This window comes from Hippocampus zosterae, chromosome 7, assembly GCF_025434085.1.
Source record: "Hippocampus zosterae strain Florida chromosome 7, ASM2543408v3, whole genome shotgun sequence".
Taxonomy (NCBI): domain Eukaryota; kingdom Metazoa; phylum Chordata; class Actinopteri; order Syngnathiformes; family Syngnathidae; genus Hippocampus; species Hippocampus zosterae.
Window position 1 is genome coordinate 9,476,041 of NC_067457.1, and position 11,994 is coordinate 9,488,034.

Here is an 11,994-nt window from a genome sequence, read left to right on the forward strand (position 1 = left end):
TACCTCCTGCCGCTACTATTTCCGCGGGCCGCGTTCCAAAACTATTAACCCCGGCCAAGAGGCCTCTTCTCCGGCCACACCTGGCCACCGGGACGGCCCGCACCCCGCCATTGAGACTGCACGGGGATTTTTTTTTTTTTTAACTCGGCCGCTGGGCCGGGGCGGGCTTCGCCCCCGGTACCTCCAGCCGCTACTATTTCCGCGGGCCGCGTTCCAAAACTATTAACCCCGGCCAAGAGGCCTCTTCTCCGGCCACACCCGGCCGCCGGGCCGGCCCGCACCCCGCCATTGAGACTGCACGGGGATTTTTTTTTTTTTAACTGGGCCGCCGGGCCGGGGCGGGCTTCGCCCCCGGTACCTCCAGCCGCTACTATTTCCGCGGGCCGCGTTCCAAAACTATTAACCCCGGCCAAGAGGCCTCTTCTCCGGCCACACCCGGCCGCCGGGCCGGCCCGCACCCCGCCATTGAGACTGAACGGGGATTATTATTTTTTTTAACTCGGCCGCCGGGCCGGGGCGGGCTTCGCCCCCGGTACCTCCAGCCGCTACTATTTCCGCAGGCCGCGTTCCAACACTATTCACCCCGGGCAAAAGGCCTCTTCTCCGGCCACACCCGGCCGCCGGGCCGGCCCGCACCCCGCCATTGAGACTGCACGGGGATTTTTTTTTTTTTTAACTCGGCCGCCGGGCCGGGGCGGGCTTCGCCCCCGGTACCTCCAGCCGCTACTATTTCCGCGGGCCGCGTTCCAAAACTATTAACCCCGGCCAAGAGGCCTCTTCTCCGGTCACACCCGGCCACCGGGCCGGCCCGCACCCCGCCATTGAGACTGAACGGGGATTATTTTTTTTTTTAACTCGGCCGCCGGGCCGGGGCCTGCTTCGCCCCCGGTACCTCCAGCCGCTACTATTTCCGCGGGCCGCGTTCCAACACTATTCACCCCGGGCAAGAGGCCTCTTCTCCGGCCACACCCGGCCGCCGGGCCGGCCCGCACCCCGCCATTGAGACTGCACGGGGATTTTTTTTTTTTTTAACTCGGCCGCCGGGCCGGGGCGGGCTTCGCCCCCGGTACCTCCAGCCGCTACTATTTCCGCGGGCCGCTTTCCAACACTATTAACCCCGGGCAAGAGGCCTCTTCTCCGGCCACACCCGGCCGCCGGGCCGGCCCGCACCCCGCCATTGAGACTGCACGGGGATTATTTTTTTTTTTAACTCGGCCGCCGGGCCGGGGCGGGCTTCGCCCCCGGTACCTCCAGCCGCTACTATTTCCGCGGGCCGCGTTCCAAAACTATTAACCCCGGCCAAGAGGCCTCTTCTCCGGTCACACCCGGCCACCGGGCCGGCCCGCACCCCGCCATTGAGACTGAACGGGGATTTTTTTTTTTTTTAACTCGGCCGCCGGGCCGGGGCCTGCTTCGCCCCCGGTACCTCCAGCCGCTACTATTTCCGCGGGCCGCGTTCCAACACTATTCACCCCGGGCAAGAGGCCTCTTCTCCGGCCACACCCGGCCGCCGGGCCGGCCCGCACCCCGCCATTGAGACTGCACGGGGATTTTTTTTTTTTTAACTCGGCCGCCGGGCCGGGGCGGGCTTCGCCCCCGGTACCTCCACCCGCTACTATTTCCGCGGGCCGCGTTCCAAAACTATTAACCCTAGCCAAGAGGCCTCTTCTCCGGCCACACCCGGCCGCCGGCCCGGCCCGCACCCCGCCATTGAGACTGAACGGGGATTTTTTTTTTTTTTAACTGGGCCGCCGGGCCGGGGCGGGCTTCGCCCCCGGTACCTCCAGCCGCTAATATTTCCGCGGGCCGCGTTCCAACACTATTCACCCCGGGCGAGAGGCCTCTTCCCCGGACACACTCGGCCGCAGGGCCGGCCCGCACCCCACCATTGAGACTGCACGGGGATTATTATTTTTTTATCTCTCAACCTGTCCAAGAGGCCTGCTGCCCGCCGCACTCGGCGGCCGAGTGCAGCCTGCTGCCCGCCATTGAGACTGAACGGGGATTATTATTTTTTTTAACTCGGCCGCCGGGCCGGGGCGGGCTTCGCCCCCGGTACCTCCAGCCGCTACTATTTCCGCGGGCCGCGTTCCAACACTATTCACCCCGGCCAAGAGGCCTCTTCCCCGGCCACACTCGGCCGCCGGGCCGGCCTGCGCCCCGCCATTGAGACTGCACGGGGATTATTATTTTTTTATCGCTCAACCTGTCCAAGAGGCCTGCTGCCCGCCGCACTCGGCGGCCGAGTGCAGCCTGCTCCCTGCCATTGAGACTGAACGGGGATTTGTTTTTTTTTTAACTCGGCCGCCGGGCCGGGGCGGGCTTCGCCCCCGGTACCTCCAGCCACTACTATTTCCGCGGGCCGCGTTCCAACACTATTCACCCCGGCCAAGAGGCCTCTTCCCCGGCAACACTCGGCCGCCGGGCCGGCCCGCACCCCGCCATTGAGACTGCACGGGGATTTTTTTTTTTTTAACTCGGCCGCCGGGCCGGGGCGGGTTTCGCCCCCGGTACCTCCAGCCGCTACTATTTCCGCGGGCCGCGTTCCAAGACTATTCACCCCGGCCAAGAGGCCTCTTCCCCGGCCACACTCGGCAGCCGGGCCGGCCCGCACCCCGCCATTGAGACTGCACGGGGATTATTATTTTTTTATCTCTCAACCTGTCCAAGAGGCCTGCTGCCCGCCGCACTCGGCGGCCGAGTGCAGCCTGCTCCCTGCCATTGAGACTGAACGGGGATTATTATTTTTTTTAACTCGGCCGCCGGGCCGGGGCGGGCTTCGCCCCCAGTACCTCCAGCCGCTACTATTTGCGCGGGCCGCGTTCCAACACTATTCACCCCGGCCAAGAGGCCTCTTCCCCGGCCACACTCGGCCGCCGGGCCGGCCCGCACCCCGCCATTGAGACTGCACGGGGATTTTTTTTTTTTTTAACTCGGCCGCCGGGCCGGGGCGGGCTTCGCCCCCGGTACCTCCAACCGCTACTATTTCCGCGGGCCGCGTTCCAACACTATTCACCCCGGCCAAGAGGCCTCTTCCACGGCCACACTCGGCCGCCGGGCCGGCCCGCACCCCGCCATTGAGACTGCACGGGGATTATTATTTTTTTATCTCTCAACCTGTCTAAGAGGCCTGCTGACCACCGCACTCGGCAGCCGAGTGCGACCTGCTCCCCGCCATTGAGACTGAACGGGGATTATTATTTTTTTATCTCTCAACCTGTCTAAGAGGCCTGCTGCCCGCTGCACTCGGAGGCCGAGTGCGGCCTGCTCCCCGCCATTGAGACTGGACGGGGATTTTATTTTTTAATCTCTCAACCTGTCCAAGAGGCCTGCTCCCCGGCCGCACTCCGCCGCCGGGTCGGCCCGCACCCCACCATTGAGACTGAACGGGGATTATTATTTTTTTATCTCTCAACCTGTCCAAGGGGCCTGCTCCCCGGCCGCACTCGCCGACCGCACTCGGCGGCCGGCCGCACTCCGCCGCCGGGCCGGCCCGCACCCCGCCATTGAGACTGCACGGGGATTATTATTTTTTTTATCTCTCAACCTGTCCAAGAGGCCTGCTGCCCGCCGCACTCGGCGGCCGAGTCCGGCCTGCTCCCCGCCATTGAGACTGAGCGGGGATTATTATTTTTTTATCTCTCAACCTGTCCAAGGGGCCTGCTCCTCGGCCGCACTCCGCCGCCGGGCCGGCCCGCACCCCGCCATTGAGACTGAACGGGATTATTATTTTTTTATCTCTCAACCTGTCCAAGGGGCCTGCTCCCCGGCCGCACTCCGCGGCCGCACTCCGCGGCCGCACTCCGCGGCCGCACTCCGCGGCCGGCCGCACTTAGCCGCCGGGCCGGCCCGCACCCCGCCGTTGAGACTGAACGGGGATTATTATTTTTTTATCTCTCAACCTGTCCAATAGGCCTGCTCCCCGCCATTGAGACTGAACGGGGATTATTATTTTTTTGTCTCTCAACCTGTCCAAGAGGCCTGCTCCCCGGCCGCACTCCGCCGCCGGGTCGGCCCGCACCCCACCATTGAGACTGAACGGGGATTATTATTTTTTTATCTCTCAACCTGTCCAAGGGGCCTGCTCCCCGGCCGCACTCGCCGACCGCACTCGGCGGCCGGCCGCACTCCGCCGCCGGGCCGGCCCGCACCCCGCCATTGAGACTGCACGGGGATTATTATTTTTTTATCTCTCAACCTGTCCAAAAAGCCTGCTGCCCGCCGCACTCGGCGGCCGAGTCCGGCCTGCTCCCCGCCATTGAGACTGAGCGGGGATTATTATTTTTTTATCTCTCAACCTGTCCAAGGGGCCTGCTCCTCGGCCGCACTCCGCCGCCGGGCCGGCCCGCACCCCGCCATTGAGACTGAACGGGATTATTATTTTTTTATCTCTCAACCTGTCCAAGGGGCCTGCTCCCCGGCCGCACTCCACGGCCGCACTCCGCGGCCGCACTCCGCGGCCGGCCGCACTTAGCCGCCGGGCCGGCCCGCACCCCGCCGTTGAGACTGAACGGGGATTATTATTTTTTTGTCTCTCAACCTGTCCAAGAGGCCTGCTGCCCGCCGCACTCGGCACCCGAGTGCGGCCTACTTCCCGCCATTGAGACGGAACGGGGATTATTATTTTTTTATATCTCAACCTGTCCAAGGGGCCTGCTCCCCGGCCGCACTCGGCAACTAGTAAGCCTCAAAATGATCTTACTAGTGAACTAGTAGGCGTTTTGCGGCTTACATGTCAACTAGTAAGCCTCAAAATGATCTTACTAGTACACTAGTGGGCATTTTGCGGCTTACATGTGAATTAGTAAGCCTCAAAATGATCTTACTAGTGAACTAGTGGGCGTTTTGCGGCTTACATGTCAACTAGTGAGCCTCAAAATGATCTTACTAGTGAACTAGTGGGCGTTTTGTGGCTTACATGTTCACTAGTGAGCGTCAAAATGATCTTACTAGTGAACTAGTGAATGTTTTGTGGCTTACATGTCAACTAGTAAGCCTCAAAATGATCTTACTAGTGAACTAGTGGGCGTTTTGTGGCTTACATGTCAACTAGTAAGCCTCAAAATTATCTTACGAGTGAACTAGTGGGCGTTTTGCGGCTTACATGTCAACTAGTAAGTCTCAAAATGATCTTACTAGTGAACTAGTGGGCGTTTTGTGGCTTACATGTTCACTAGTAAGCCTCAAAATGATCTTACTAGTGAACTAGTGGGCGTTTTGTGGCTTACATGTCAAATAGTAAGCCTCAAAATGATCTTACTAGTGAACTAGTGGGCACATTTATGGCCTTACGTGTTCACTAGTAAGCGTCAAAATGATCTTACTAGTGAACTAGTGGGCGTTTTGTGGCCTAATTGTCAACTAGTAAGCCTCAAAATGATCCTACTAGTGAACTAGTGAGCGTTTTGTGGCTTGCATGTTCACTAGTAAGCCTCAAAATGATCTTACTAGTGAACTAGTGGCCATTTTGCGGCTTACATGTGAATTAGTAAGCCTCAAAATGATCTTACTAGTGAACTAGTGGGCGTTTTGTGGCTTACATGTTCACTAGTGAGCGTCAAAATGACCTTACTAGTGAACTAGTGAATGTTTTGTGGCTTACATGTCAACTAGTAAGCCTCAAAATGATCTTACGAGTGAACTAGTGGGCGTTTTGTGGCTTAATTGTCAACTAGTAAGCCTCAAAATGATCTTACTAGTGAACTAGTGGGCGTTTTGCGGCTTACATGTCAACTAGTGAGCCTCAAAATGATCTTACTAGTGAACTAGTTAGCGTTTTGTGGCTTACATGTTCACTAGTGAGCGTCAAAATGACCTTACTAGTAAACTAGTGGGCGTTTTGTGGCTTACATCTTCACTCGTAAGCCTCAAAATGATCTTACTAGTGAACTAGTGGGCGTTTTGTGGCTTACATGTCAACTAGTAAGCCTCAAAATGACCTTAATAGTAAACTAGTGGGCGTTTTGTGGCTTACATCTTCACTCGTAAGCCTCAAAATGATCTTACTAGTGAACTAGTGGGCGTTTTGTGGCTTACATGTCAACTAGTAAGCCTCAAAATGATCTTACGAGTTAACTAGTGGGCGTTTTGCGGCTTACATGTCAACTAGTAAGCCTCAAAATGATCTTACTAGTGAACTATTGGGCACATTTATGGCCTTACGTGTTCACTAGTAAGCCTCAAAATGATCTTACTAGTGAACTAGTGGGCATTTTGTGGCTTACATGTCAACTAGTGAGCCTCAAAATTATCTTACTAGTGAACTAGTGGGCACATTTATGGCCTTACATGTTCACTAGTAAGCGTCAAAATGACCTTACTAATGAACTAGTGGGCGTTTTGCGGCTTGCATGTCAACTAGTAAGCCTCAAAATGATCTTACGAGTGAACTAGTGGGCGTTTTGCGGCTTACATGTCAACAAGTAAGCCTCAAAATGATCTTACTAATGAACTAGTGGGCGTTTTGTGGCTTACATGTTCACGAGTGAGCGTCTAATGACCTTACTAGTGAATTAGTGAGCGTTTTGTGGCTTACATGTCAACTAGTAAGCCTCAAAATGATCTTACTAGTGAACTAGTGGGCACATTTATGGCCTTACATGTTCACTAGTAAGCCTCAAAATGATCTTACCAGTGAACTAGTGGGCGTTTTGCGGCTTACATGTCAAATAGTAAGCCTCAAAATGATCTTACTAGTGAACAAATGTGCACATTTATGGCCTTACGTGTTCACTAGTAAGCGTCAAAATGATCTTACTAGTAAACTAGTGGGCGTTTTGTGGCTTACACCTTCACTCGTAAGCCTCAAAATGATCTTACTAATGAACTAGTGGGCGTTTTGTGGCTTACATGTCAACTAGTGAGCCTCAAAATGATCTTACTAGTGAACTAGTGGGCACATTTATGGCCTTACATGTTCACTAGTAAGCGTCAAAATGACCTTACTAGTGAACTAGTGAGCGTTTTGTGGCGTACATGTTCACTAGTAAGCCTCAAAATGAACTTACTAGTGAACTAGTGGGCATTTTGTGGCTTACATGTCAACAAGTAAGCCTCAAAATGATCTTACTAATGAACTAGGGGGCGTTTTGTGGCTTACATGTTCACTAGTAAGCCTCAAAATGATCTTACTAGTGAACTAGTGGGCGTTTTGTGGCTTACATGTTCACTAGTAAGCCTCAAAATGATCTTACTAGTGAACTAGTGGGCACATTTATGGCCTTACATATTCACTAGTAAGCGTCAAAATGATCTTACTAGTGAACTAGTGGGCGTTTTGCGGCTTGCATGTCAACTACTAAGCCTCAAAATGATCTTACGAGTGAACTAGTGGGCGTTTTGCGGCTTACATGTCAACAAATAAGCCTCAAAATGATCTTACTAGTGAACTAGTGGGCGTTTTGTGGCTTACATGTTAACTAGTAAGCGTCAAAATGACCTTACTAGTGAACTAGTGACAATTTGTGGCTTACATGTTCACGAGTAAGCGTCAAAATGACCTTACTAGTGAACTAGTGAGCGTTTTGTGGCTTACATGTTCACTAGTAAGCCTCAAAATGATCTTACGAGTGAGCTAAGGGGCGTTTTTTGGCTTACATGTCAACTAGTAAGCCTCAAAATGATCTTACTAGTGAACTAGTGGGCGTTTTGTGGCTTACATCTTCACTAGTAAGCCTCAAAATGAACTTACTAGTGAACTAGTGGGCGTTTTGCGGCTTACATGTCAACTAGCAAGCCTCAAAATGATCTTACGAGTGAGCTAAGGGGCACATTTATGGCCTTACATGTTCACTAGTAAGCGTCAAAATTATCTTACTAGTAAACTAGTGGGCAAGTTTATGGCCTTACATGTTCACTAGTAAGCGTGAAAATGACCTTACTAGTGAACTAGTGACAATTTGTGGCTTACACGTTCACGAGTAAGCGTCAAAATGACCTTACTAGTGAACTAGTGAGCGTTTTGTGGCTTACATATTCACTAGTAAGCCTCAAAATGATCTTACGAGTGAGCTAAGGGGCGTTTTGTGGCTTACATGTCAACTAGTAAGCCTCAGAATGATCTTACTAGTGAACTAGTGGGCGTTTTGTGGCTTACATGTTCACTAGTAAGTGTCAAAATGACCTTACTAGTTAACTAGTGAGTGTTTTGTGGCTTACATGTTCACTAGTAGGCGTCAAAATGATCTTACTAGTGAACTAGTGAGCGTTTTGTGGCTTACATGTTCAATAGTAAGCCTCAAAATGATCTTACTAGTGAACTAGTGGGCACATTTATGGCCTTACATGTTCACTAGTAAGCCTCAAAATGATCTTACTAGTAAACTAGTGGGCGTTTTGTGGCTTACATCTTCACTCGTAAGCCTAAAAATGATCTTACTAGTGAACTAGTGGGCACATTTATGGCCTTACATGTTCACTAGTAAGCCTCAAAATGATCTTACTAGTGAACTAGTGGGCGTTTTGCGGCTTACATGTCAACAAATAAGCCTCAAAATGATCTTACTATTGAACTAGTGGGCGTTTTGTGGCTTACATGTTCACGAGTAAGTGCCAAAATGATCTTACTATTGAACTAGTGGGCGTTTTGTGGCTTACATGTTCACTAGTAAGCGTCAAAATGATCTTACTATTGAACTAGTGCGGATTTTGTGCCTTACATGTCAACTAGTAAGCCTCAAAATGATCTTACTAGTGAAGTAGTGGGCACATTTATGGCCTGACATGTTCACTAGTAAGCCTCAAAATGATCTTACTAGTGAACTAGTGGGCGTTTTGTAGCTTACATGTTCACGAGTAAGTGTGAAAATGATCTTACTAATGAACTAGTGGGCGTTTTGTGGCTTACATGTTCACTAGTAAGCGTCAAAATGACCTTACTAGTGAATTGTTGAGCGTTTTGTGGCTTACATGTCAACTAGTAAGCCTCAAAATGATCTTACGAGTGAACTACTGGGCGTTTTGCGGCTTACATGTCAACAAGTAAGCCTCAAAATGATCTTACTAATGAACTAGTGGGCGTTTTGTGGCTTACATGTTCACTAGTAAGCGTCAAAATGACCTTACAAGTGAAATAGTGAGCGTTTTGTGGCTTACATCTCAACTAGGAAGCCTCAAAATGATCTTACTAGTGAACTAGTGGGCGTTTTGTGGCTTACATGTTCACTAGTAAGCCTCAAAATGATCTTACTAGTGAACTAGTGGGCACATTTATGGCCTTACATGTTCACTAGTAAGCGTCAAAATGATCTTACTAGTGAACTAGTGGGCGTTTTGCGGCTTACATGTCAACAAATAAGCCTCAAAATGATCTTACTAGTGAACAAGTGGGCGTTTTGTGGCTTACATGTTAACTAGTAAGCGTCAAAATGATCTTACTAGTGAACTAGTGCGGATTTTGTGCCTTACATGTCAACTAGTAAGCCTCAAAATGATCTTACTAGTGAAGTAGTGGGCACATTTATGGCCTTACATGTTCACTAGTAAGCCTCAAAATGATCTTACTAGTGAACTAGTGGGCGTTTTGTGGCTTACATGTTCACTAGTAAGCCTCAAAATGATCTTACTAGTGAACTAGTGGGCGTTTTGTGGCTTACATGTTCACTAGTAAGCCTCAAAATGATCTTACGAGTGAGCTAAGGGGCGTTTTTTGGCTTACATGTCCACTAGTAAGCCTCAAAATGAACTTACTAGTGAACTAGTGGGCATTTTGCGGCTTACATGTCAACTAGCAAGCCTCAAAATGATCTTACGAGTGAGCTAAGGGGCGTTTTGCTGCTTACATGTCAACTAGTAAGCCTCAAAATGATCTTACTAGTGAACTAGTGGGCACATTTATGGCCTTACATGTTCACTAGTAAGTGTCAAAATGATCTTACTAGTAAACTAGTGGGCAAGTTTATGGCCTTACATGTTTACTAGTAAGCGTCAAAATGACCTTACTAGTGAACTAGTGAGCGTTTTGTGGCTTACCTGTTCACTAGTAAGCCTCAAAATGATCTTACGAGTGAGCTAAGGGGCGTTTTGTGGCTTACATGTCAACTAGTAAGCCTCAAAATGATCTTACTAGTGAACTAATGGGCGTTTTGTGGCTTACATGTTCACTAGTAAGTGTCAAAATGACCTTACTAGTGAACTAGTGAGCGTTTTGTGGCTTACATGTTCAATAGTAAGCCTCAAAATGATCTTACTAGTGAACTAGTGGGCACATTTATGGCCTTACATGTTCACTAGTAAGCCTCAAAATGATCTTACTAGTAAACTAGTGGGCGTTTTGTGGCTTACATCTTCACTCGTAAGCCTAAAAATGATCTTACTAGTGAACTAGTGGGCACATTTATGGCCTAACATGTTCACTAGTAAGCCTCAAAATGATCTTACTAGTGAACTAGTGGGCGTTTTGTGGCTTACATGTTCACGAGTAAGTGCCAAAATGATCTTACTATTGAACTAGTGGGCGTTTTGTGGCTTACATGTTCACTAGTAAGCGTCAAAATGATCTTACTATTGAACTAGTGCGGATTTTGTGCCTTACATGTCAACTAGTAAGCCTCAAAATGATCTTACTAGTGAAGTAGTGGGCACATTTATGGCCTGACATGTTCACTAGTAAGCCTCAAAATGATCTTACTAGTGAACTAGTGGGCGTTTTGTAGCTTACATGTTCACGAGTAAGTGTGAAAATGATCTTACTAATGAACTAGTGGGCGTTTTGTGGCTTACATGTTCACTAGTAAGCGTCAAAATGACCTTACTAGTGAATTGTTGAGCGTTTTGTGGCTTACATGTCAACTAGTAAGCCTCAAAATGATCTTACGAGTGAACTACTGGGCGTTTTGCGGCTTACATGTCAACAAGTAAGCCTCAAAATGATCTTACTAATGAACTAGTGGGCGTTTTGTGGCTTACATGTTCACTAGTAAGCGTCAAAATGACCTTACAAGTGAAATAGTGAGCGTTTTGTGGCTTACATCTCAACTAGGAAGCCTCAAAATGATCTTACTAGTGAACTAGTGGGCGTTTTGTGGCTTACATGTTCACTAGTAAGCCTCAAAATGATCTTACTAGTGAACTAGTGGGCACATTTATGGCCTTACATGTTCACTAGTAAGCGTCAAAATGATCTTACTAGTGAACTAGTGGGCGTTTTGCGGCTTACATGTCAACAAATAAGCCTCAAAATGATCTTACTAGTGAACAAGTGGGCGTTTTGTGGCTTACATGTTAACTAGTAAGCGTCAAAATGATCTTACTAGTGAACTAGTGCGGATTTTGTGCCTTACATGTCAACTAGTAAGCCTCAAAATGATCTTACTAGTGAAGTAGTGGGCACATTTATGGCCTTACATGTTCACTAGTAAGCCTCAAAATGATCTTACTAGTGAACTAGTGGGCGTTTTGTGGCTTACATGTTCACTAGTAAGCCTCAAAATGATCTTACGAGTGAGCTAAGGGGCGTTTTTTGGCTTACATGTCCACTAGTAAGCCTCAAAATGAACTTACTAGTGAACTAGTGGGCATTTTGCGGCTTACATGTCAACTAGCAAGCCTCAAAATGATCTTACGAGTGAGCTAAGGGGCGTTTTGCTGCTTACATGTCAACTAGTAAGCCTCAAAATGATCTTACTAGTGAACTAGTGGGCACATTTATGGCCTTACATGTTTACTAGTAAGCGTCAAAATGACCTTACTAGTGAACTAGTGAGCGTTTTGTGGCTTACCTGTTCACTAGTAAGCCTCAAAATGATCTTACGAGTGAGCTAAGGGGCGTTTTGTGGCTTACATGTCAACTAGTAAGCCTCAAAATGATCTTACTAGTAAACTAATGGGCGTTTTGTGGCTTACATGTTCACTAGTAAGTGTCAAAATGACCTTACTAGTGAAATAGTGAGCGTTTTGTGGCTTACATGTTCAATAGTAAGCCTCAAAATGATCTTACTAGTGAACTAGTGGGCACATTTATGGCCTTACATGTTCACTAGTAAGCCTCAAAATGAT